At 44.8% G+C, this 27,688-nt stretch overlaps 1 long non-coding RNA gene across 1 annotated transcript in view; it reads right to left on the bottom strand.

The window, feature by feature from the left end:
• Positions 1 to 11,977: 11,977 nt before the first annotated feature.
• The window catches only part of LOC125717068 (uncharacterized), a 28,894-nt gene continuing 13,183 nt past the window's right edge, over positions 11,978 to 27,688 (bottom strand). Inside the window, exons 4-5 of the long non-coding RNA XR_007384469.1 lie at positions 26,503 to 27,377; positions 11,978 to 13,685 (exon numbers count right to left, since the gene is read on the bottom strand). This is a non-coding gene — a long non-coding RNA (uncharacterized LOC125717068). The remainder of the gene's footprint in view (positions 13,686 to 26,502; positions 27,378 to 27,688) is intronic.

Raw genomic sequence — 27,688 nt, 5'->3', positions numbered from 1 at the left:
CTAAGCCGATCGATACTATACACCTCAGTAAGATGCACTGCAGAATTAACGCAGAGTAAGCAGCAGATGCAGGGGGACGTTAGTCTGTATTTCAGAAGGATATCTGCCTCTTACTACAGTGCCGTCTAAGGGACTTGATTAGAATGCATCTCACTTTTATACATGGCACTGATTCGGAAAACTGCGTCCATCTCTCTGTGCATTATCTCGGCATATCGGGATTTTTGGCATTTTCTGCTCTTGCAGGCTTAACGTCATCCACAATATGACCCCGAAGGACACTAGGACAGGGCAAGCTTTCCCCCTGAATGAAAGCTGGCCATTACAGGTCCCAAATGTAGTACTTTTAGCAAGAATCCGCCATTTAATTAAAAAAAAAGAAAAGAAAAAACTTGCTACAGTAAGTTGTCAGTTGCTAAGTTGTCAGTTGCTAAGTTGTCAGTTGCCATTGTTTCCCGCAATATGGATGCCGTCGCAGAGCCGCAGTTTTCCTTCTCTGCAGATATCAAAAGCTTCTTTTTCGCCCTTTTTAGTTTTTGCTGCATGTCTTTGCAGCTACCATCATCCTTTCATCTGTGCAGTCAGGAATGAATGATAGGATCAGAACGGACAAAAGATCTCTGACCAGCTGCAAGCTGCACCTAGTCAGTCACGACAACGTGGCAGCGTTTGCAGATTTTCCTGCTTTGTCTAGATTGTGTCAATCATTCATTTACTTTTAGGCTATATTTGTACAATTCCTTGTCTCCTTGTTCTAACAGACTTTTTCCAACGGCTTTGTAGTGTTTCCAAAGTGCTGTCAAAAAATTACCACTGCAAAGATGTTTTTAGTGTTTTGCCTAATGTAATTAAGGAATAATGCTGAATAATATCTAGAAAATCACGAGAAGACTTTAAACCAGAACAGCTCAGCACAGCACGTCAAACAGAGCCGCCAAGTCAACGTTGTGACAAACTGACAGTGTGATAACATCTGTAAAAAAAATAAAAAGTTTTATGTTTAACAACACAGAAAAAGGGAATTCCAAAACAATACCAGTGCGATTGTAGGAACGGGTTCTCAACGGCCTTTTAAGTGCCGCACATTGACCCAATCAGGACTACCTACATCATGGGTAATTAGTGGAAATTAGTCCTGTTGTAAAAATGAGGAACACCCAGGAGAGACATCTGTATCACTCTGCCTTCTGACTTGAAATCATGTTTATTCGCGGTATCATTTTTGTTTCTTCTTCTTGTTTTTCCCAGAATGCAACTGGAACTCTTTTTCTTTCTTTCGGCTAAGCCTTCAGACGCAAAGGATCAGTAGGGAAATTTGATAGAACACGGGCCCCGGAGCAAGGGCCTCAGTGCTGAGAGTGGCTCCCAGAGGGGCCCGGTAATTGGGCCTGGCGAACAGGTCGGCAGCCAGACACAGCAGGTCCCTTGTTCCCGCCGCAACGCGGCCCATTGTCTGTGCAACAGAGAAGGACGATTTTATTCAGGAAGTGGGGCCGGGGTGGAGGGGGAGGCCGGGGGGGCGACAGGCCTTTAATTGTGGCCAGGGTAATTGAATATAATGCAGAGTAATTGCAGGTATGCCCTCGTTGGGGATGGAGGTGGGCCACGACACAATGGCTAAGTGTCCTGCTGAAAGAATTGCATTTGTCCAATTGAGGAAACGGTCTTTCAGGATATCAGTGCCAATGAGAACAATATATACCTCCTAGTTCACCGTATACCTATGGGACAGCTATCAATGATGGTACCTTTAGAGACATATTTAAGGCTGAGATGACTTTCTAAATACCAGGAAACTGAAGGGCAAATTTCCAAAACGCACAGTATGCAAGACACATTATCTAAAAAAAAAAAATTATGTGGACAGTTGAATTTCTCTAAGTTTTGCAAGCTTACTAAAAGTGCTTATTTGGACTACATGAAGTTTGGGTTAGATTTGGTTCCGGATACGGTAACATATGATGAGGGAACCTGACTTTAGGACTCATCTCAGAAACGACAAAAAAATGGACTTTTGGAAAATAAGCTACTTGAACTCAACACCAAATCAATTTCCCCCAAATTGACACCAAAGACCTGAATTAACTATAACTATAATGTTAACTAAATGGGTCATTGTGACAACAGCCAACACATTTTTAAACAGAGGATAATAGAACCTTTATAGATTGTTTGTATATGTCTGCCTCTTTGTTCTCATTCACCATCCTCCAGCGCAGATTAGTGATTGACTTGCTTGCTGTAGAAGAAAGAATGAATTCTTCACCAAGGCATATTCCAGCATTCATGGATGTAGTGGGCGGGGTCAGGGATAAGGGGCTGGTGGGTGTTTTGTAACCGGAGGGCATTTTTATATGTCATTTATTTTTCTGGTCTTAAAAGAACCGCAGAGGAATCTGGCGCGGAACAAAAGCCCAAATGTCTCGCCACAAACGTGTCGGTGATGAAGGGTCATGCAGGTAGGCCAGGGCGGAGAAGGATGGACCAGAAGCTGTAGCTGTAACGTTGCACGGCACGCTCTGAAATGTCACACCATATGTTTGTACCCTTAGCTCTCACAGGTAATAATAATAAGTTCCATATCAGAAAGCATGCGACTCTTGACCTTAAGGCCACACAGCGCAAGCAAATTGATTCAAGCCTGTTTCTTTGGCTTTTACTGTATTACACACCATATTTCAGGCAACACAGCTGAATAAATAAGTGTTTACGTGGCATTTGACAGATTGCTGTATACTGTGTTAGATTACATTCAATCACACCTGGCCCTTTGCAGTGTAATACACAAGCAAGGCCAATTGCTACAAATCACCAAACTAAATAATGGCTGCTGCATTATCCCCGCATTGCGGAAAAATCACCTGCCCCCTTGTTTGATTTTCAGCATTTTTACGCTGGATTTGGTCAGATGCTTTGTGGATTGCAGTATCTCAAAAGTAGCTGAGAACAAAAAAAAAAAGCATACGCTCAATATATATTGCTTTTGGCCTCGTTTTTGGTATTCAGCATGAACGTACAAAACACCTCCACCCAATTAAAGGGACGATCGGCTGTTTTAATAGTTAGGTTAACAATCAGGCCTGATTTTGGCCGCCCCTTTAAAAAAATAAAATCTATAAAACTCTGACCTATATCGGTGGGAAGGTGCCAGTAGCAGCTGGACCGAAAACTGCATCATGCTTCAGTTAAATAAACAAACAAATAAACAGACACTGGGTAGAAAGTTTGTTGATGTTCATCCATCTGGGAAGCGTTACCAAGCCGTTTCTAAAGTTCTGAGGGCAGCGGTAAATCTGTCCAGGAGTGGCAGAGACTGGCGTTCTAGACCATCCAGGAGGCTTAAAATCCGGGAACAAACCAGGAGCTCACAGGCTTCTGTGCCTCTACAGAGGTCAGTACAGTATTTATGACTCACACGTCAGAAAACCCTGAGCTAGAACAAATTACTCAGCAGAGTAATAAGACCAAAACCCACTGCTTTCTAAGAATATAAATGCTGGCCATCTGTAATGTCCCCCAGAACAATACTCTATACACAGATTCACCAGAAGTGGGACTTCTGGACTGAGCTAAACCCTGTTATGTCTGATGAAAACCAAAGTCACATCAAGCAGTATGAATATACCATTGGCCGCTTAGGTCAGAGTGGGGGTGGCAGAGGTTTGTGATGCTTAAATGCTGCAGGACTTGGACGTCTCCTAAATCGCTGCTGGGGCAATGAATGCGACTCCGCAGCTGAGAATTCCGCAGTCGGATATCAGGCGTCCTGTCTACCGAAGCGACACTAAGCTATGCGCCAGGACATAATCCAGGCCCAAGCTGAGTCTGCATCAGAAATGTTGAGGAACAAAGGAAATTCAAGTCCGGGACTGGCTTAGTCTTCCTGTAGCGCTGAGCGAGGTGCTGGAGATCTAGAGCAAGTCGTTCATACTCACAAACCCACAAGTGCCAATCAGTTCTGCATGAAGAACTGTGAGAAAATTCCTCCGCCAAGCTCTGACAGGATAATCTATAACTACAGGATACGTTGGATGTCAGACATTGGCAGGAAAGGGGGCTACACGATTCACTTCGGCAGGGACGGATCGGGACACGGGGCGGGGAGAATGGGCCAGGGGATGTGGAGCTTTTAATTATCAGGGAGTTCCACAAATGCAGGGGTGAAAAATGAACCAAAGATTCTGCTTTGGGATTTGAGGAAGACACAAAATGGAGGGGGTGGGTTTTGGGGAAAGTGTAACTTATCCTGGACCATTGGATTGTGGGAGCCGCTATATACTGTAGATATTTGTTATTAATTTCAAAGGAAATTGCAGGTTTACAGTAGCACAATATACACATTTAGACATGAATAAGCAGTAAGAATAAGTAATTGATAACAACAAACAGAAATAGTATAAAGCAGGGGGTATCAAACTCCACTATCTGGGGGGCCGGGGCCCTGCGCAGTTTTGGGTGTCCCCTCATTTATCACACCTGATGCTAATTACCACACAGCTCTTGGGCTGAATCATTTGTGGTGAAACAGGGAAAGAACTAAGCTACACAGGACTCCGCCCCCCCAGGACTGGAGCTGGACTCAGGCAAAGTAGAATATTATTAAAGACAGTACTGGTCAAGGACCATGTGGCACCCATAGCAGGCTTGACCACCAGCACCCCCACCCCCTGTCTGAGATAAAGTGAAATAGTCTGGCTAAGTAGGCGTTTCCTCAGAAGATAGTGCCCTAGGAGGCCGCCTATGTCACTTGCTAGGTTGACCGGCAATGGATCAAGGGTAATAGGGGAATGAAAGCTGGTCATATATTTTCCCCTCCCTCAGATGTTCATGTGATGGAAAAACAAGTGATCGCCATTTTGAAAGGGGCGTTTCCTTTTGGAAGTTGCGCGCTAAACGTTGTGCGGATCTTCACCGAATACCAAATTTCATGTTACTTGAATATCAAATTTCTTGTTCCCCTGTCTGATAATCGGATCTGATAACATACAGAATCAAAAAGACATCAGATACAGGGTGATTAATTTTCTCCCCATGGTTACTTCCTGCCGTACATGAAACAATTCATCGCTCCTGGCATTCAAAATTTCTAACGTAACTTGTTCCGAGAAATGATAAAGTAAAAATAGCTGCCAGTTTTTTTTTCCCCATGCAAGAATTTTCGAGTGTTAAACATTTGACACGGTGAAGCAGATAAAAGACCATCGCGTTTCATGAAAGCTGAACACATTTTTGGGATTAAAATGCATTCTAAAGAGTCATCGCAGGGTCCTTTATGCCATTACTGGGAAAATGCGTAGCCTTTGTCGAACCAGCAACTCCGCAGCACTCATGCGCTCCTACTTAAATCTTTTCGCCAGGTTGGTGCGTTGAAGGACTATGCAAATGATATTCTTCTGTTGCCAAATTGCGCCTATTGTACTGTACAATTCAGGAAGCAAAAAAAATAAAAAATAAGCACTTGGAAGGGCTCTCGTGTCAAAACTGGTACTGGAATTAGCATTTGGCTCTAGCACTAGACAATACCTTCATGGTTCCTGTAAGTATTATAAGTGTCACATTTAAAACACACTATTTTGGCCAAAGACAGCAGAGATGTGCACCTTGGGAGGTTCTATATAGACCTGCACCTTTGTAGATGTACGTTTTGAAACAAATTGCTGCTCAGTGAACTGCTCTATGTGACATAGGCATTAAAAAGATTTAAGTGGGAATTTATTAAAGGTTGGTTTTTAACAAGGGGGAGGAGACCCAAACACCTCAGAACCATCTCTCTAAAGACTCTGTTTTATACCTTCCACACATCCTGAATGATCATAGGTCAGTGCTAAGTACCCATAATTCAATTAACGGTCAATAGGCTGCGCACGGCTTCGCCCTGGTCTGGGACTCCCCCACCGCCTCTAACCCTCCACCCCGTGTCAGTGGTTCTGCAACATGAGGTTGCCATTTGGTACTTTTCTACAATCAAAGGTCGCCCCAGTAGCCAGATTGGTTTCTGTGAGACTCACCCTGCGATGAATGAGATGATTGACGGCGTCTGTGAGTGGCGTAGCGGGCAGCTGGCAGAGCGCAGGAAGCTGTTTTAAGAGTGCGGCCCTTTTTTCCAAGCGCTGGCGGAGTTAGAACCATCCAGCCCTCGAGCTAAGGGACACATCGGTCACAGGTGTCCGCGGGTGTTTTTTAACACTTTTTTTTTACTCATTACCCCTGGAGTTTTCCATTTTGCAGAGGAGGGTGGAAGGGCTGCGAAAGAGAGTCCTTTGGGGAACTACTTTAGGTGAGTATTTAGGGAGAGGTAGCACACTGTGTTAAGTAAGAACTGGCCTTTTTATGATGTCATCCCAGGAAGTACTTACCTGCACCTGTACACTATCGCCAGCATTAACAGCAACGGTGGCACAAACGTGCGATATTTGTATTGAGAATCTAGTTCCCAAGCTTAGCTTATTCAGGTGGATATTTAGAATTTGAAAAAATTTAAACGCTAACGCTTGACTTAAAGCAGTCATTATAATTCATTATATTTACCTTCATAGTGCATTATAATGCATTCATAAGGTATTATCAAGATGGCTATAACTATTTATAAAAAGGCATAACACATTATAGCTATACTTATTATACATTATAAGTACTTTATGATGCTATCACCTATAATGTGCTATAAATACCTTCATAATGCATTATAATGGCTTATACTGACCATTTTAATATATTATGGAGGTATATATAGTACATCATAGATGAGAGCCTCATAATGTATGATGTGTTATGCCTTTTTATAAATAGTTATAGCCATCTTCATAATACCTTATGAATGCATTATAATGACTGCTTTAAGTAAAGTGTTACCTTTGAAACGCTGTATTCTGTTCCAATGTGCAACATCAGGTCCTATTTCGGGATTTACCTTCAGGTTAACTCTTCGTTTACTAGTTAAGGTTTTTCCTTAACTAGCTGAAGTGGAGATCCTGCTATCAGCTGGGTCTCAGAAACCCACAGCGGCTCAGGAAGAGAAAACTTCAGGCGGCCGCGGATCTTTGAACCTAGAGCTGGAGCGGGACTTGCCTCATTAGTGAGTGTGGCTCTATGCCGTGGAGAGTCTGAGTGTGAGCATATTACTTTAAAATGGCAAGATATAACACTGTTATTGTTTATGGTGTTGGACGGCTGCCTCTGTCCTGATCAGCGTGTTGGGAAGGGCAGCCATAAAAGTCAATTGAGTCGAACCAACTGATCATACTTTATGTGAACGGCCTTACATAGCCGATGTGCTTTGTTAAGCAATGATAATGATGCACTTTGCTAGAACAGCAAAGAATCTTCTAAAACTGGAACCTAGAACTTTATAATTGCTGCTGAGGGTTTACAGTCAGAACGGTAAGGTTTGGGCATGCCATCTAGAGTGGGAGAATAAAGAGAACTTTATTTTATATCGCGAGTAATTATGAACAGATGACTGAATATGTTTGTCACATGACTTCACCTTGCAAATAACGTGCCCATTTCCTCCCATGTGTTAAATTATACTTTACAGTTAAAAGAGCCCCCGTCTCTTTTGTTATTCATTTGTGTGCCACTCATTCCCTTCACTTCATAATCACAACTGGCATGCACATTTCCAAAACTCACTCAGCGCATTTTCTGTCGTTTTAGGAGGAGAGCACCAATGAACTAAAGTCAGGCTTCCTCATCATATGTTACAGCACTGGGAGCCAAGGCCCGCTCAGTCCCCATGTAATGCAATGAGGAACTTTTTGTTAAATTTGCCAGAACCATAGAAATGGTACCTACTTACAAACCATATAGAGTGAAATGTGTGAAATTTGCTCTTCAGTTTTCATGATCAGACCTTGTGGACTGCAACAACTAAGACATAATTACCCAGCAAGGCAGAATCTGCGGCTTAAGAAGTGAGCTAATATGATCATCACAAAACACAGTAAATGGTAAAAGGCGCTAATCTAGAACTCAGGGGTTTCTGCCGACATTGCTTGGACTGTGCACTACATCTTGTCACACCTGTAAGTGCTTCACCTCCATGCTGGGTCGAGTCCGGTGCATCCGAGAACCATTTGTCATCGTTCAAGTGGCCTGGGAAAACCGGAGCGCAACGAGACGACAGTAATGGAGAACATATGGGTCCTAAGCGAAAATAACGAGAAAAAGACTGTAAGAATAAATAGAGAGAAAAATAAATCACGGAAAGCGCTGAACACTGAACAACAGATAGCCCAAAGAATTTTCGATGTTTATTTCCATAAACTCCGAAACAGACGGTTTACCGGATTCGTAAACAGGTTACGGCTGTTCGGCTCCATGACTTCGCCGCACCGCTGCCAAGAATTAACTCCTCAGTAGAGGTAACATTTCAAACAAGCTTCTCTAGCGCTTTGTTGGTTCCCGTCTGCCTTGCAAACAAAAAGCCTCCCAAATGCATGTCTGTTTATTTACAGAAAAGCAGCTTTTAAAGGGCGGCATTCTTTTAATTTCGCCAGATAAACTCGATGTGGTCGAGAACGTCAAATTGGGAACGCGAGAGGCTGTGTTTTTGGGTGATAGTTTACGTTCCACATCCTTTAAGCTGTCAGGTTTTTAAAAATAACCTCTCTATTCTCTCTCACTAATTGCAGAATAATTACCATCGTGGGAACGGAGTCCCACTTATACAAAGCCTTATGTTACAGCTGACGGGAAGGATATACACTAACTGACTCTGCATAATTCTGTTATCATAAAGTATTTATACTCTTGTTGTGATTTTGGTTGGTCTGTTTGCATAAAAGAGTGTGCCAAATGAATAATTGAAAAATCATAGCCCAGTGCAGCGCTAATCTTTAGGGGAAAAAAATAATTTAAGTTTAATTAAATATTCCCAAGTCATTATATGTAAGAGGTGCTCCATAAATTCAAAACAAAACAAAAAATGCTAGCATTTCCTGTAATTTTTTACAGAATTCCCTAATCTAATCTAAGTTTGTAAGTTTAAAGAAACAAAAATGCTCAGCAAAGTTGACTTAAAATGTACAAAGGAAATTTAAATTAAACTTAAATTGCCAACTAAAAATAAAAAACAGGTCACCCTATTTTCAGCAGGGTGACACTGGAATGAAACCGAAGGGGTTAAGGACTGATTCTATTTGACGCATTTTAATCTGTTATAAAAGTCATATTCTGAAAGTCTTTAAAGAAAGCTTCAGTATTAGCTTGAAGGTAATTGGCAAAGGCTATAAGTGTATCACTCATCGCGTTACTTATATTCTCGTCCTGTGTCACTTTCTGACAGTCCAGGAGATGCAGTGGTTGCATGTTCCCTGACTGTTACAAATAACAGATAAAAACTGTTTTCTTTTTTCTTTTTCCCCGTCTCCCTGACAGCGTTGATGACAAAACAGGGCAGTGATGTTTCTGCAGGCCACTGAAGAATTGAGTCCATCTGGAATATCTCTCTGGGTACCTCTGCTCGCCTCCTGTCGTTACCACGCCCGGCAAAGAGCGGAACCGTGGCCCCTTCGTTTTGCACAACCAGACATCAGTCCCCTACATTCGCTTGAGTCAAGGCTAAAACCACTGCGCCTCCTACAGGCAGCCCCAAGCATCACATGCACGCCAATGGCCATGAGTGAGAAGCAAGTCAAGCCGTCCCGTTAATCAGGCATGTCGCCAAACTCGAAACATTAACCGCAGATGTAGGAATCCCAGTAAGTGGCCGGGATGCACACTTCCCAAGGAAGGGATGCGTATCGCTGTTCCTCTACGTCGCCTGCATTGGCTGCATTGTCGAAAATGATGGCGCCACATTTGCTGCCATTTACGAATCTTCAGCTGCGAGTGATTAATCTCACGCACGCCATGCTGTTCTGCGGCAGCCGTCCTCTTTCCTGAATGACACAACTGTGGTGGAACAAACGTCGCCCGCCCCCCCCAGCACCCTCCCCAACATGCCTTGTCCTTATCTCCGTCATTACGGAAGCAGGATCCAAAGTCACACAAAGAGCTTATTGAACACAAAATGACACGGCAGAAGAAAAGCAAGCGCAGACTGTCCCCCCGCTCATTAGGAGAGGAGATAAAGGAAGAAAAAAGTGCCAAATTAATCCCTTATCTCTACAAGTTTAATGTAGCGGGAGGATTATTGATGTTTGAATGTGCAACTGTAACTCATTCCTGAGAAGCCCAGACTGTTATTTCTGGCTAGATCTCCTTTTTGATCATTTTTAATTAATTATACACTTATATTCGTATTGCTGTGAAAATATCTTACAGGTAAATTCAGATGCCCTTCAAAAAAAGTCTAGATAACAGCATCCATCTGGTGTCCAATCGCTCCTCCAGTACAAGGTTGCAGAGCAGATCAGCCGAAATTACGGCTCTTTTGTGATGCATTTGACATAAATTCCCTTTGTATCACCGTGACACTTGGCGAGAGAAACGGAAAAACAAAAATTCCCGGTTTCACTTATGGTAGCGCTGAGCTGGTAGATTATCAGTGATGTTGTGACGCGTTGTGACACTTCTGTCACCGAAGTGAATCTGTCACTCTCAAGTGCCCTTCAAAGGTGACACTGTGAGCATGAGCTCGTACATAAAGGCTCAGTGATGTCACAAAATTAAATATCAAACTGCATCTGGTTGTGTGAAATGTCCATCTAGAACCTTAGTTATCGAAAAGATACAGATTTGAAATATCTAGGAATTCATTTCCTATGTACAGTTGTCTACAAAGCAGTTCATAAAGGTTTATCAATGTGATCATCAGCTAATGTGTGATGTATATGTGATGTTGACTGTGTGTATGGGGTGTGTTGGTTAAGCAGAATGTTGTCGACACAAAGCAAAAGTGCAAGTTTGTCAGTACTTGAAAGAGACCAGAGCTGCTTGGCGAGACTTGGACATCCGATATATAAATTAACATCAGGTTTTATTACTCAAGATAGAAAAAGTCAGAAAATTAATGCAAATGTTTTTCTTTTCATTCTTCATTGCGGATATTTTTTTCTCTCTCTCAGAAAGCCATTACGTGAAAATTTGAAATATTCTGATTGTTTACAATTTTAATGGTTAATATTCTTAACTCCATAATTCTGAGTATTTATCTCAGAAAAAGTATTTGCTAAAGAGAAGAACTGGCGCCTCTTTTAATGCCTTAAACGGGTTTACATTGATCCGTTTTGTATGCTTTGTGGCCATAATTACTGATATTTCCAGAAAATTTACTCAGAATTTTATGCACATAACACCTCATATTTGACTACAACTTTCCCTGAATCTATGTAAAGCTCCCCTTTGCCTTCTGGATTTAATTATTGTCCAATCTGGCTTATAGTGTTAGATATCGACTCAAACTCTAATCTACTATTATGCAAGCTGTATTTTTTATTAACTTATTTTTCAATTTGTTCACGCGAGGATGGTGTTTTATATGCTATTTTATGAATATATAAATGGTCCCAGAGCAGAATGTAATGTATTGGGGGTTTTTTTTCCATCTTTTTCATGATGTCTGTTGTTCATGTTCATCTCCATCAGCTTTGTCTTACTTATAAGCTGGGAAGGTTCTGGATGATGGAGTTAGACACACGTATCATGCACATGGCGACTGACAAAATCTAGCGACGGGTCACGTTTGTGTTCTACTGGAAAGAGAAACAAACAAATTTCCTTCGTACACGCCCAGACTCCGGCTGACTGACAGGTAAGTCAACTTCAAAGGTCTAGGTGTGCCATCTTTCTTTTGTCTTCACCTTTCTGTCTTCTTTCGTTCCTTTTGCCATGAAAAGTGCAGTGTGTACAGCTGCAATAAAAAGACTAAAGAGTCATAAAGCAAGTTTTGTGTTTGTGTATTATTCTCAAAAACGCATAAGGCCTTACAGAAGTAGGCCGCTCCACACACCGGTACATCAACAAAAGCATAATTAATTTACAGTTTCAGGATTATTATGACAATGTGTTGGCTTATGATCGACTGTCAAAACAAGGCAGCTTCATGAAGCACGGTAATTTGTAAAATTCTAAATGGGAATATTGAGTCTTGTGACTTGCAAGCAAGTTTCTCGCAAACTCTCAATGACGGTTTCCCAAAGGAATGCCGGAGATCCTCTGCAAACCGAAAGAAACATCATTCTCTTCAGGTCGCTACGAAATTGCTTCAAGAAAGTAGAATCTTGACTTAGGAAAAAGTTGATGATGACAAACTGGTAGCTATTAGCATCAGCTCTCGGATTCCCCACGGAAAACGCTCGGGGGCATGTGCTTGCGTGTGCGCGATGGAGCGAATGCTCGGTAAGAATGGCGGGAAGCCTTCCGGAAGCCATAGTAGGGTTAAGGAGAGTAACCTTGACCACACGGGTACCCTTTAGCTCTCTGCTAACCCCACCAATGACGGCCGGCTTTGGTGATTGATTACCGAGGAAACTTTTCTCAGCTTACAGATGCGTGACAACCTCGGAGGCTGGATAAAAAAAAATAGAAATAAAAAGAACGTTAAAAAAACAAGCCTTCTCACTAATCCTTAACACGCTAGTCTTCAGCTTATGAAAGGGTGCGGATCGAATGTTGTGTCATTTGCTCAGGGCTCAAATTACAACATGCGATCATGCGAGCAAAATGTTTACATCTTCCGTTTGAAAATACAGCTTAACACAAGTCAGAAAAAATACACCGACACACACACACACACACGATTGGAGCGTGTGTGCCAAGCCCAGCCCCAAGGAATGTTCAAAACAGCCCCTTGCAAGGTGCCTTGCCTGTCAGACACCCATCGCAGTCTCCTCAGCTCTTTGAAGACTCTATTGACGCTAAATGAAGTGAATCCACTTGCCCGAAAACGCGAGAAAGCACCCAGGCGACGTCTCCACCGGCCTCAGCGTTGGCACGAAAGCGCGGGGGGGGGGAAGGTGCGCGTCATGCCCAACTGGCAGTATGCGGTTTCTGTGGGTGCACAGAAGAGTGCAAAGACAAACAAACAAACAGCAGGCCCTCCCACGACTCCGCACGGACGTTTGCCGGATTCCGTTTGGATGACGAGAAGGATTGCGAGCACCCTGTCATCACCTGTGTTACAAAAAGGGAAAACCTGCTCATGCAGTGATGGGATTTTAATTCTCCAAAAGAAGGAAAAAAGGAGAAACGAAGATGACGTGGATCCAAAGTTAACCATTGATAAGAAATGATGAACACAGTAGCCATTTGAAATTTTAGCATGATCATTATCGGAGCAATTCTAGGATGTGACCACTAGTGGAAATCAGCTAGAAACGTGGGATTCACATTCCCATAGGATTCACATTCACAGGATAAATTGCTAAATGGATTTGGAAAAATAACTTTCCATGGGGGCAAAAAAGTAGCGGAAACATCCCAAATAGGGTCTTCATTCACCTCTGACCATCATTATAATTCTCAATATCTATTCATTTCCCCCGTTACTTTCATCCAAACGTTCAGTTCTCCAGTATCTTGAGCAGCATATTTTCTCTGCAGGCGTGGGGGCTGATTACTCACCATTGGCCTCGCAGAGTTAGCCTTGGCTAGCTCCAGTGCTAGCACACTCCTTTGGCAGCCTGTCCGCCAGAGCGCTGCTAAATTGGGTCTGTGTGCTGCCAAGACTGGGGGCCACGTCCAAGAGAAACACCGCTGCTCTGATTGACTCCTTTGGACTGTCCCATACGCCAGTGCTGGCCCTGATTAACTCAAGGTGTGTTATGGATTAATTAAGGCCCACAATACATCTCAATAATCATATATAGTATCATTTTCCTCGGCTAATTATGTGAACATTGTATAATTTATGCACCTCCACAGTCTGTCTTGATTCATTTAAAAGATCCTTTTGAAAACATTAGTTCCCTCCAGTAAATCTCAGCGAAGTATTTCAGTTCCTGACAAGAGTCTGTGCATGTCTGAGTGTCCCGACCAAAGGAGAAGAGAAATGAGAATGACAGTTCAAAGCTACTTTTCTTCACATAGCAGATAGTACCTTCGTAGCATTTGGACTGAAAGGTTGGAGACATCCAAGAGGATAACAAATAAAAGCAAGACCTAGTTTGTGGGGGGCGGCAGGGGCTGGGGGGGGGGGAGACATCTGTCTGTCAACGATTTCCATTCGGTGTCTCCAGGATCGACAGGAAGCTCATTGCAGAGCAACCAACCAAACAAAAAGATCGGGCCGGTCCGTCCCTGCAGCCCCAGGTGACCGTAGTGACACACGTAACCAGACACCACATGACGCGTAAATATCCTCCTCCATCTCCTTGAAAAACAACTAGTCAGATTGATACTTGATTAGAACCCCCATTTTCTTCCCAGCTTCCAGTAAGTGCTGGCCACTAATGCTCTATTCCTTCCTATCTTGAACACCATGCTTTTTCACTTCAGCAGACACTCCCACACAAAAGGTTTCATAATTCAGGGCAGCTTAGCTTCCAAAGAGTCCTGCACACCAGCGCTCCTCTCTAAGACCGTCATGGATCCAGGGAAACAAAAAAAAATTGTAACTTTAAAATAAATCCTAACTTTACTTAAAGCTGTCTTGTATAATGCATTGCAGATACCTTCTTAATGCATTATAAAGGTCAGTATAAGAAAGCATTACAGCATCTTCTATTTAGAGTTATACGGCATTATAGTGTTGATTATAACACTTTATAAGCTCCAATGAAGCTCTCATCGATAATGCACTATAGATACCTTTATAATGCAGTATAATGGTCAGTATTAAAAATTTAAAAAGCATTACAGCATCTTCTACTGACAGTCACAAGTTATTACAGTGCTTATTATAATACTTTATTTCATGCGCTCATCTATAATGCATTATAGATACCTTCATAAGTTTTACCAAAGGTCCTCACCATATCGCTAGCCAGCAGTTTCGTCATTAATTTATTTGGTCTGACACCCTCGTCTGGTGGGAGTTGCATGATTATTGCATCCCAGGTCATCAGAGCGATACTCTCTCCAGGCCCAGACCTCAGTGCCGGCTTCCGGGAAGCGATGGAGCCCATTTTGGCATAAACAAGAACTTCACAACACTTTGGGGATTTAAGCAGATAATTGACTTGACAAAGGTCCATCCCACGGCTCCGCGGAGTAAGAACCTGATATCGGGCGGCGAGGATCAGAGGGGAGACGCTAAGACTGGGACCGCAGATGTGCTGAATTCCTCGGGACGTGGAGTTTTTGATTATGGAGCGCATGGTGAACGGCGAAGAAGGCCGACTTTGAGCCCCGCGTGCTGTGTTTCCTGCACGCAGCTCACGCAAGCTTCACATGAGAAGAATGCATGAGAGCATCGCATGAAACATCGCGTCACCCTGTGAACCACAGACGGCCAAGCAGCACGCTGTTTCAGGACGTCATTCCAGAAAGGGTGGTCTTCATTTGTAAGCGACTGACACTTCACAACTAAAAAGTCACTATAAAACAAAGGCAATAGTCTCTGGTTCCTGGATCTTGAAGGAAAACACGAGACGGTCAAACAGACGGTCAGCTTTCATTGTTTTAAATACACATACAACGTTAAAGACACCAAAAACTGAAAAGATATTTTAATTGAAGGGTTAAGCTTATTTGGTAATTTTTTAAAATAATAACATACAGCGAAAACCAAGCAACTTAATTACTTTAAAATTTGAGCCTTATGTACTTTACCATGTTTTCTTTCAACAATACTATACAGATAAGAAATACAGGAAGTACCTAAGATCATGAGTGATGCAGTGGATAGCGTTGCTGCCTCACAGGAAGAAGGTTGCAGGTTCTTTCTGTGTGGAGTTCACACCCCCTCCCCGTGATCGCGTGGGTTTTCTCCGGGGGCTCTTGGTTTTGTCCCACAGTCCAAAAGCGTACAGGTTAGGTTGATTGGTGAGTCTAAATTGGCCCTGTAGTAGTGTGAGTGTGGGCGCCCTGCGGTGTGTAGGCGACTGCCCAGGGTTGGTTCAACCTGCCCCCATTGTTCCCGGGATAGGCTCCAGTCCCCCCCCGCGACCCCAGTTGGGATTGAGCGGTTTCAGAAAATGTATGGACTTTACATCAAGTCAAGCTGAACTGTCTGTTAAGAACGACAAGGATTGGCTGTTTAACTTTTAGCCAGAAGTCATTTTTATACTGACAGTCAAACTTATCTACTAAACTTTGTCGACAGTTGCTTCTATACTGTGGATTTTTGGATGTGCAATAGTTTTACAATATAAGTCAGACTCGTTTTTTTTTTTTTTTTCCTTTAAGCTTGCATTTGATCAGAAAATCTGCCAGACGATATCTAATGCCTTGAAATGCGGAGCGTCTCCGGGGCCTTAAGGCGAGAAGCCCCCCCACCCCACCCCCCCCACCCATGCGCCTCGTGATAAACCATCTCGCTCATCAGGAGGACCCGCCGGAGATGCCGTTCTGCAGATGGACCCGGCTGATCGGTAATAACCATAAAAGCCCATAATCTATGACAAATTTTTCAAGGAGGATTTAAAAGTGCGAGTCGGAGAGATAGTAGGAAAGCAAGTGGTTCATTGTTTTTCTTTTTTTTTTTTACAGAGTGATACCTTGGGCTCCGCATCCAAAGCTCCTGACAGGAGAAACACGAGGCAGGCAATTGGATTTAAAAAGTACATGTTTCTTGGCACAGAGAGGTATCTACAGAAGAGATAACTAATCCTCACAGGGGGGAGCTCATTTTTTTTCTTCTTCCTCTAATCCTCCCCCCAAAAATAAAACCAAACTTAAAAGCAAATGGCCCATGATAAAAGTTTGCTTTCAGATTAAAAACAATCTACCACTGAGGTGAATTCATCCATGGTGGGGTCCCTATAGGCACATGCAGCTAAAAGCTTCCCCCCCCCTCCATAAAAGCATGCTGGTAGCTGCCTGTGTGTCCCCGGCACCTCGCCCCACCCCCTCCCGGATCCCCTCACCTTCGTCTGTCACGTCGCCACAGACTGCTAAAACTAACAGAGCCTGCCGATGTTTACCATCAGAGAGGCCAAATGGTCCGTTTATTACCCAGGGCCTTTGGGGGGATTGGGGGGGGGTGGGGGGGGGGGGGGTTGAGCTGGGCAACAGTCTATCACTTCAAAATGAGCTGTTACGGGGCGATAGCTCTCAGGTGAGACCGCTGGGCCAAATGCAACGGCTCCCAGATGCCAGCCACAACAGCACTTTGGTACCCGTGCTAGATATTTACACCTATTGGCTTAATTCCTTCAATGTCGTTCCAAACCCCATTGGAAGGAATTCATTATTCCAGCCACACACATGCTCAAGCAGTCAGAGTAACCTTACCTGGTAACAGATCTCGGGTATTACACTTAAGCTCCCGCTTAGGTATTATTTTAATGCTAATATCGCTTGGTAAATTGCAGTTATACTCCCAAGGACCGAGTTGGACAGAAAAGCCACGATATTTCCTACATGGACGCTCTTAAAGCTGCGGGATCGATTTTTTTTTTTTAGCCGAGCTTGTTTAATATGGGATAAAGTGGAGCGGCGTGCATTAAGCCGTGGTCTAATCTAAGCGAAGTTTCAGGACAGCCAGTGCCAGTCTGCTACTTTAATGATGTCTGAACCCATGATTGATTTCAGGCATCTGTTTGGACACCCCCACCAGCCCGAAATGCTTTGCCTTCTGTCAGCTGGGCTCGTGAAACGTTTTCTTAATATTGCATGAAACGCAACAGAATTTAAAAAAAAAACAAAACACCCAGAATAATGCAGAAGATACATTATGTGCTTAGCTGCTGTTTGCTATAAGCTACACGATAAAAGTAAATGATTATCTGGAGATACTGGCACAGAAGAAATAATATCATTATCGGTAAACACGATTAGAATCTGACTCTCATTTCTGTGTCTCAGTGTCATTGTGTTCTCAGATTTTGGGAACAACAGGAGGAAATATGTGCAGATAAAGTGGATCAGCAATGAATAAAAAGTCAATTTTCCTGCTAAATAAGCAAAGGAGCTACAAAGCAATGATGCTGAGTTGTCTGCAAATATTTACTATTTGGGCTTGGACTGGGGTAAGAGAAGTAGTGCACCAGGCGAGGGGGCAGGGGGTGCAATTAATGCCATTAAATGGTGTCCCCCTCCCCACATTTGGCCCGCCTAGCAAAACATTTCCTTTTTAAAAACCTGTCATTCACCCCCAGTTAAGAGTACCCACTCATGAAAGGCCACTAGAGGTCAAGGGTCAAAAGCTAACTGCTGCACTCCGGGATGGAAGGAACTTTGTTAACAGGTCATTAAAAATGCTTGTTTTTTCAGCGGGGTGGGTCAAATGATGGAGTACAAACGTTAACCCTCCCGTCGCCGTAATTGTTAGCAGGGCAATCAATTTGTCAAATGGCAAGGGGCAGCGAGGAGACTTGCGACAGGCTAAAGAGTGAAGCGCATGTCAGCGATGCATCATTCGGTACAAATGGGTTTTATCATTTTTTATGCTCTGTCTCTTTAAATATCAGTGGCAAAGTCTGTACATCAACAAAGGTCCATGTGAATATCCACTAGAACCTTGATTCAAGATTCGAGATTTTTTATTTGCATTTTGTACATATTCGCACTATTCTGTCAGCTACATACAACGTCTAACAGTGCATTGAAAAAGGTTGGTGTTATCATCGTTTAGTCGACTTGACAATGGTACTGCGAACTTCAGGGCATCGCTGTAGAAACTCAAGTTTTGCAGATTTGTTGACTGTGACCTTTCGGTTTACGCATGTTGGAGAAAATTAAGTCCTTGCCTTGCTTAGCATTGCAAGAAATGGGCACTTGCATGAGAAACCAGCTCCTGACTCCCACCCTAGTACCCTACATATCTTACTTGGCATACTGAAGGCACGACCAAGTTGCACATATATGGTATAACTAAAACCGACTTGAAGAAGAAAGCAGTTACTGAGATCAAACTTTGGCTTGCCGTTGGATTTATCATTGCAGCTGATAGCATCAAGAGCTGAAAACCACTGTGCTTATAAGGTTAGTTTACAGGGCGGCTGATTAGAAGCACATTAAGCCTGTTCAGATGTAGCATTTGCTCCACAACCTCCCAAGTTTTCCCAAGCCCACCCAGATACTGTATTTATTTTTCAAACCGCCACACCGGTTTGCTGGATCAACTCTGAAATGTAACTGACTTTTATTTGCATGTGAACATTTGCGATAAAGGCGTTTTTGTGTTTCTGTCCTCCTTGGTTAAAGGTCACCTTTGTTAAACACGTGTGTATTACCTTCGTGTTCACTTTGTATGTCACCAGAGCAAACGCCATCATTGTGCTTTAATTTTGACTTGAAATGGCTCAAATTAAATAAAAATCCATTTAAATTAATGGGCAAGCTCAGAAAATGGCTTGTGTCACTTCTAAAAACATTTTTTAAGTTTTTTGAGTTTAAAAAGCATATAGGGGGCGGCATGGTGGTGCAGTGGTTAGCACTGTTGCCTCACACCTCTGGGACCCGGGTTCGAGGTTCCGCCTGGGTTACATGTGTGTGGAGTTTGCATGTTCTCCCCATGTCGTCGTGGGGTTTCCTCCGGGTACTCCGGTTTCCCCCCACAGTCCAAACACATGCTGAGGCTAATTGGAGTTGCTAAATTGCCCGTAGGAGTGCATGTGTGAGTGTATGGTGTGTGAGTGTGCCCTGCGATGGGCTGGCCCCCCCGTCCTGGGTTGTTCCCTGCCTCGTGCCCATTGCTTCCGGGATAGGCTCCGGACCCCCCGCCAGTAGGATAAGCGGTTAATGGAAAATGGATGGATGGATGGAAAAGCATATAATTTGGAAATAAAAAGAAGAAGCAAAACCCAGTGCCCCCCCCTGCCCGACCTCATTTTGACTCAGGAGGCCCATCAGTCAATGGTACAAAGCGAGTGAGTTCTGGCGAGGGCCGGGGGGTGATGGCGGCCGTCTACCGGCCAGTTGTCTGTAACCAGCCCATCGCCACAGGTAAGGAGACCGAAAGGTAGATGGCGGAGAGTGGCGGCCATTAGCCTCAGAGTCGCATAAACCTGCTGCAAAAAATCCCACCGATGCTGATAAATTATTAATGCGGCACTAAAATAAACATGAAGTGTCACAGCTACAACAAAGCAAATGTAAACATACGTCTTTAGGTACTTTTTTAACGAATAATCATCAAAATGTAGCATCAGCGATTTCCATAAACAACAGCTATGGAGTAAATCAACACTGTAAAATAAGGTATATATTTTTACGAGGTAATAATCTGACCCAACAATGGAATATAATGAATGAAGACTTGCTTCTGCCTGTACGGAATATATAAATTGGTTATTATCCATATTCCCAGGAGTGTCCCGGACCTACAACATGTGAGTTCAAACACCTCCCCTCCCATTCTGAAGTATTACACCAATTCACTTAAATTGCTATTAAAATGTGTTTCCAGAGAGACCTTTGTCAGGATTATCTGAGGTGGCAGGCCTTACTCACCAGCCCATAATTGTAGTGGCAGGTGGGCCGCTGGAATAAGGCTTCTTCTGTCTCCGGCCAGGAGGATCGCCAAAATGGGGCAATTACGGGCACCCCGCGTCACACTCGATGTTGTTATGTCACTAGCGGGCTGAGCTGGAGACACGCTCGGCCTTCTGGGAAGCGAGAAGTGATTTACGGGGTTTTCAGCTCGCCGCACACCTCGCGCTACGGTCACAGAACGTCGTGTTTCTCTGCGAGAGCCGGGTCACTCCTGTGAATTCAGGTCAACTACCAGTAACGGCTCCTGCCTCTCCCTTGGCTTCGGCACTTTTTTAAATGGAGGGTCTCGTAATTAACACTGTGTGGATCTTTGGATGGAATCGAGGTGACCTTTCAACATTAACATTTATCAAAGCATGGGCTCACAATTAAACTCTCGTCTGAGCATGCGGATGATCCTCCGCCCTTTCAGAAGACTGGCGGCGCAGGGCCTCCATGGATGGCCTCAATATCCGCTCCACGAGATTTGAATCCATGTGGAATTTGCACGTTCTTGCCGTGTTTCTGTGTGCTTATTCCATGCGTCATGTGATCCGCCCACGAGCCAATCACATGCTCTTCAGGGCAAACTGGGTGACTGTAATTTTCTCGATGTGTCGGTATGTGTTTGCGTGTTTGTGTGTCTAATTCATAACCCTTGCCTTTAAAGGGTAGGTTCTGGGTCACGGTGACTGTAAAAGCATCTGCTGAGAATGTTTGTTTTGTTATTTTCCAGTTTTTTACTATTACCCTGACTGCCAGATAGAAGAACTGACTTTTTGCTGTCGTTAGGGCGCCACAAACACTGGCGGAAGGCAAAGATTGCCTGGTGTGAGAGAAGCTTCAGAAGGTATTGGAGAAGGGATGCTTTGCTCTGGGTGACAGGGAGGGGGACAAAGGCGGGGAAAGAGTGGGCGTGAATGGAGACCCTGTCACCCTGCTTGTGAACTCCCTTTATGACTCAGTCAGCACGGGGGTCCCGACCTACAACGTCTCTGATAAAAAATATGGTGCCAACCGGGGCTGCTGCTTTCGGCTGTGGGGCTTGCCCAGGGAGGGAGAGGGACGGCGGGCGATGCAGAACGAAGTGGCTGGTGGGGTTCAAGCAGAACGGGGGTTTGAGTGTAGAGAAGATGGAGAAGCGGAGGAGCGTGGGAGGCGGGGAGAGGTGGAGCGAGGAGTAAAAGAGAGAAAGAGATAAAGAAAAGCCACGTCTGTGCCTGTGAGTGTGGGTGTGGAGGGGAGCGCTGGGGGGGGGGGGCACTTGGGGGGGGGGGGGCACTGGGCTTTCGGAACTGCTGAAGGTGAACAGGAAGCAGAAGTCGCCAGAGAATCTCGTCCTGCTAGACGGCAGTGTGTTCCCGACTCCTCCAGCGAATGGTTTGGACTGGTGCCAGTGTTATGTTTCTTTACACCTCCGTCGATGATGGAGAGTGACTTCCCTACAGTCCCTTCTCTCCTTCCGTAAGAAATAAACAAAGAGGAAGCCATCGTTTACACCGCACCGTTATATTCTACAGAAAAAATATTATCTAAGACATCTGTTACTGACAAGATTTCATACAACCACTCCGCATACCTTTCTTGTGCCTTAAAGCAGCAAGTCCACATATGTCTGACACAGGGAAATTAAGACTTGCTTGAAGTCCTGTTATATGAAGGAAATATTTATGAGCTCCCACAGGAGATAAAGCACGTTTGTTTACCTTGCCGGGTGACGTTACACTGGACTTGACCGAAACGATGACGGAGAGAGAGTCGGAGAGATCAAAGCGGACCCGAGGGCTGTTTTTGTGAGTCACAGGTTATCGAGATGCTGCTTTAGCACAACCGTGTCCTCTGGTGAGTTGGGGGGGGGGGGGGAGAGGCACGCAAACATGTTTTATGGCCCAATAAAATCACAGAGGAGGTCAAGCATTCCTCAGGCTCACTTCTCTTTATGACAACGTCTGCTCAGACCCCTTGCTGACACGGTTAAGCAAGCTTTCGGGTGACTGGGGAGGCACAGCAAGCTAGCTGACTTTAGTTTCGGCATAGAAAAGCACAGCTGGTCCCCCCCCCCCCCAGTCCCCCACCTCCACAAGGTTACCGATGAGAGTGGGAATCCGAAATCTCGTCCGCTGAGCCTTTGGCTTGAAGATGGCCATCATCCTCCCACAATACAATCCTTATCAGCAAAGTGGGGTCTTTCTCTCGTTTCCATTTTGTCCTTACAAAACACCTCTGTGATTTCGCACATCCTTCAGACCGCAGAGGAAAGTTCACAATGGAGCCTCATAAGTGGATCTGTCAACGCTGCAATAATTCTCACTAACCGAGTACCGCCGGTGATAGCTCGCTAAACAATAGCGATGATAATAACGCCGTCAGTCTGGAGCGGCACACCGGTGACCCAACCGGTTATTCACATCAGACACATCTACAGAGGGCTCGTTTGACGGCCCAGTCAGGCCTTGGCACCCAGCATGCCGTGCGGCCTCAGCGCATTGGGCCGAAATTGGGAGACCTGAACTGCGGCTTTGTCATTCCCAGGGCCCAAAGGCACGTCTGTCCCTTTCGCTTTTCACCACTCTGTCCTTTCACTGCGTCCTAACCGCTGGATGACATGACATAAGCCACTTCACAGGCTTCGCTGTTTTGATGCCTCTGGTGGCTCTCCTTCCCAGAATTCCATGCTGTTGTGAGTTGCCGTTAGCTGTGATGTGACTGCATCTCAAAGGAGGCATTTTAAGAAGAGGTGCCCGCTTGCAGATGTACGACCTTCCCCATTTATTCGCATCTGGATCGTTTTGTCCTGATTTTAAGTAACTTCATCACCTAAATGACTGACTTAGTGACTTTCATTTCCGTCTTGTCAGTTCCATGTGCAGTATTCGTAAAAAACATGTTTTCATTTTCTTATATTTCTTACAGATCTAGTAGAATGCTTATAAAGGCAGAAAAAAAACAGATTATATTTTCTTTTTTTTCTTGCAGTCCCGTTTGCTATCAGTTTTTTTTTTTGTTTTGGCATGAAATGACAGTCCGCACTGAGAAAATGCTGATGAGCGCATTCGGCTGAACTGCGACAGTTAGGGCTAAGAGGAGGAAAACAAACACAACTGGACTCATCTGAACGAACGAGCGATTCAGAGGACGACCGTTGGCGTGATGAGCCTCGCCCAGGGATGATGAGGGAAACAGAAAGGGTGATTCGGAGAAGCATTTTCTCCCAAAACTGCGATACCTTGTTTCACATACATGTATCGTGTAAAAGTCTCAGGCAGATTTTTAAATTATATTTATATGATTTTCATGTTGCTGGGAAATATATTATATTGGTGAAAGTGTGTCAGCTTAGGCATTTCAAGACCTTTCCTAAACTCACCTCAGTATTTTTGCACTAACCATCCAATATGACCGTTTATTTCTTGACTTGACCAGTAGCATACCATGTTTGGCTAATCAGTACATCATCAATTGATTTAATTACGCTGAAAAATTATGTGAGCTGGTAGTGAAATGTAACAAATACATGGAACGGCTGGGGTGCCCCTGAGGAGAAGGTCTGGGAACAGAAGCCTGTTCTTCTTGCCATCCAACAACACAGCAGTAACATTTTGGAGAACAGATGAAATTCTTCTATTTTTTTCTATTGTGTCACTATTCATTTGCACATATTCTAGTGTTAAATTCTATTTTTTCTAAGTAAATATACACGGACTACCAGAAAAAAATAGCTTTAAACATTTTCTTTGACTGCTGGGAAGCTCAGACTTTACCAGCAACTCAATCAGTGGAATCAATATTCGGTGCGCGTTTCTTCCTCGCCTAAGTATGTATATCCTCCAAAATCCTTGAAAAACATCATTATTTATATTTATTGCATTTCTATCTACCTTGTCTTTTTTATTTCACCTACAGCTGATTTTATCTCTCCGTAGGAGGCTACTGGGTACTCTTGGTATTCATGCACTTTTTATGTGTAAGAACAGCAGTGGGGGGGTGGGGGGGGGGGGGGTTTGCATTGACCCCAAATGTCAGATCAGCACCAGAATCGGGGGCCCCAGGCTACGCTTAAGTCAGAGCTGAAGGATTGGCTCAAAATCATGGCATGAGCATCTGCTCACCAGGTTTACAGTCAGTTTGGGGAACAAGCTAAATAGACATAGATTGGATTGAATTTAGCAACCAATGGAGAATGTTGATGAATATGCTTCATGAATAATTTAATGTTGACTGTAATATTTATAGTAATGACTAATATATGATCAGGTCTGAAATTATGTCCAGTGGGGGGGCAGGGGGGGGGGGGGGATTGAGAGGTCACCTCAGGTCGAAGATCACAGGTTTGAGTCTGCTAACCCAGCTGTAGCACAAGACCCCGCTAGAGTGAGACACTGCTTCCCACAGTCGCTACAAGCCCCTTAAACACTTGCAGGCCTGTGGCGAAGGGGGCTCCCACCTTACATGTCCGTGCCTAAAGATGGATTGACCATCAGCATCTCTGCCACGTCTGATCAATCTGTGCTGACCACCCGTGTTTGGACAGGTGCGTGTGGTTTCGACGTCAGTCCATAGGGGCTCGGGGCCGTGGTGAGTGTCCGTGCTGCCTGGGAGCACACGGCTTCTTTTATTTCAGCCGCAGTACACTTTAGTCCAGTTTTTTCTTACATCGGTATAGTGTGGATTAAAACCGCTGGAAGAATTCAGGGTCGTCTCGCCTGAGAAATATTGCCTATCTTGCCTTGTGATACGTATCAGCTTTAGCTTTCCTCGCGTTCCAGCCAGGGTTAGCTCTGCCGGTTATCAAATAGAGGAGAGCGTAGCTCTTCAGTGGGCGTCTGGCGAGAGCGGTCCCCCTCCCCCCCCCACCCACGGCCCTGACAGACGGTAGGCAGGTGCGCACACATTCACGGCTGTTAAGTAGAGAAACCGCAGTCTGGCGGGTAACCCCCCCCCCCCCCCCCCCCCCCCCGTCCCTCTGTACACTCTGTTAGCACTCCTGGGTCTGCAAGTGTGTGCTGCCCCTACAAACCCCACCCCTCCAACCTACCACCTCAGCGACGTGTTAACCACCAAACAACATTTGTTCATTGGCCCAAGCCAAGCAGGACACCAATTTCTATACCCAAAAAAAGAGCGTGACTCGGACACACATCTCTGCCGGAACCGGGCCATTTGACGCCTCTCCACTACAATGTTCTGCACTTTACCAGACACGGCACACCCCCCCCCCACCTCAAACCCCCACCTCCTCCACAGGCTCTCTCCCTCTCCACAAGCTGACTCACATCCACATGTTAATGGATGGGAGCTCGATGCCTCTGAGGCTACAGGGAGTCATCTGTCTCGAAGAAGACACCTTCAGACCAATCGCAGACAGGCACAGGGGAAAACACGGGCCCTAAAAATAACGACCGTGTGCCTGGGAAAAGACCAGAAACATCTAGAACCTTCTCCGAACCGAGACAGTCGGACAAATTCCTTGACAACCTAATTTTCTTTAGTTTTTTTTATAGATCTGACTCCCCACTAAGCAAACCCATCCTCTGTTCTGCTCTGTTTTACAGACGTGGAAAATTCACAGTAAAAAGACTTCCTGCTCGCTTCTCAGAAATCCTCCTCATTGTCTTGAAGGCAAATAGCCAGAGGCTAATACAGCTGAGGGCTAATGGAAGCTTTCTGGCAGATGTTTCTGAGCTTATTCATTCAGGCATGACGGTTGCCGAGCTTCTCTCCCCAATACGGCGTCTGCCACTCCCTCGCACTGGTTCCTTAATATTTCCCCCTACCTTCCAGAAAGAGTGGTTCGTGCGTGTGTGTGTGTGTGTGTGTGTGTGTGTGTGCGAGTCAAGGGGGGAGGCGGGCAGGGAAAGGTCCATTTCCACCTGACCTCTCTCAGCTTAGCAGTGCACTCCTAGAGCGAGGCACAGGAGAACAGTGTTGCAAGACCGTCGCCTGTCGTGTTAAAAATCCCCCTGGAATTTTAATCCCCTCGCCACCCCACTGCACACTTTAATAATACAAATAATAATCTTTCCCTTTAGGGGATTGTGTTACCTCACTCCGGGTAAAACACACACGGCAGGGAGGGGGAAGCGGGACTCCACTCAGCCTGTGCTGAAGTCACTCCGGTCGCCGCGGGGACGACGCATCGCTCCCGGTGACGAGAAATGCCTCGGTAAAGCCGAACGCTGCCGCATCTCGAAATACTCAGCCGTGTCCAAATGTGCATGAGAAAAAAGAAAGAAAGAAGGAATGTATAGCGTACACAGAAAATCCGGATGCGTCCGAACAGATTTATGACTCCTGATTGATAACATGGATTATTATAGTGGTTCTCAACTGGATTGACCTCAGTATAGTAAGTCACAAGCCAGATTCACTGTAAGAATTGGAAAGTTGTTGATTATTTTCTACATCGAACTTTTATCTGAAGGCATTTACATTAGAGGGAAGGGTTACAATATAAGTGTATTCCTTGGGGTTGGAACCCATGATCACTTGTGGAACTGCAGGAGCTTTTCTGAACCACACTCCCAGCGACGCCAGTGAAATCAAACCCACCAGCTGAGAAACTTCATGACTATAACAAACCGGCCGATGTCTCGGCCCTCAGACTGTTCAAGCCCGGCATTCACCAGGAATCACGGCCTTCCAGTACAGGCTAGTCCACTTCAGACAAAGAGTGACCAGCGCAAACCGAATCAAAATTCCCAAGTCACACGGCGCTTAACAAGAAGCAGTATAGCCATGGGCCTGTACTGGAATCGGCGACAAGTCTTCCCCACTCTGCCTGCTCCACTGACCTCCACCACGAAGACAGAAAAGTCCTTCCTGCCGTCTTCCTGGTGGCAGCCAAGCCGTCGCCCTCCTGAGCAAGAACATCAACAACCTGGCATTTAGTTTCCTGAGGGATGGGGCTATTGCCATGGCTGCCGGTACATGAGGAGGTGGCGGGATGACAGAAATGGGAGGTTAGGAAAAAATGAAGGTGCCTGTTTATGGTAGAAGATGACAGGGGCATCGACAGCACTAACAGCTAAAAGACTGAAGTGAACAGCTCGACTACACATGGGCCGCACAAACAGACACATAGGAGAATTATATCCTTAAGTCATGTTTACTTTCTACCTGCGGGGTGAATATTAATTTAAAACAAGCTCATTTTTACGATCTGAAGGGTCAGGCTCCTCATCTGAGATAGATACAGACCGAGCAGTGCTATAAAAGGGACCGGGTCTCG

The sequence above is a fragment of the Brienomyrus brachyistius genome, chromosome 21 (assembly GCF_023856365.1).
Source record: "Brienomyrus brachyistius isolate T26 chromosome 21, BBRACH_0.4, whole genome shotgun sequence".
NCBI classification, from domain to species: domain Eukaryota; kingdom Metazoa; phylum Chordata; class Actinopteri; order Osteoglossiformes; family Mormyridae; genus Brienomyrus; species Brienomyrus brachyistius.
Note: the sequence above shows the minus strand (reverse complement) of the source record. Positions and strands in the feature narration are given on the sequence as shown.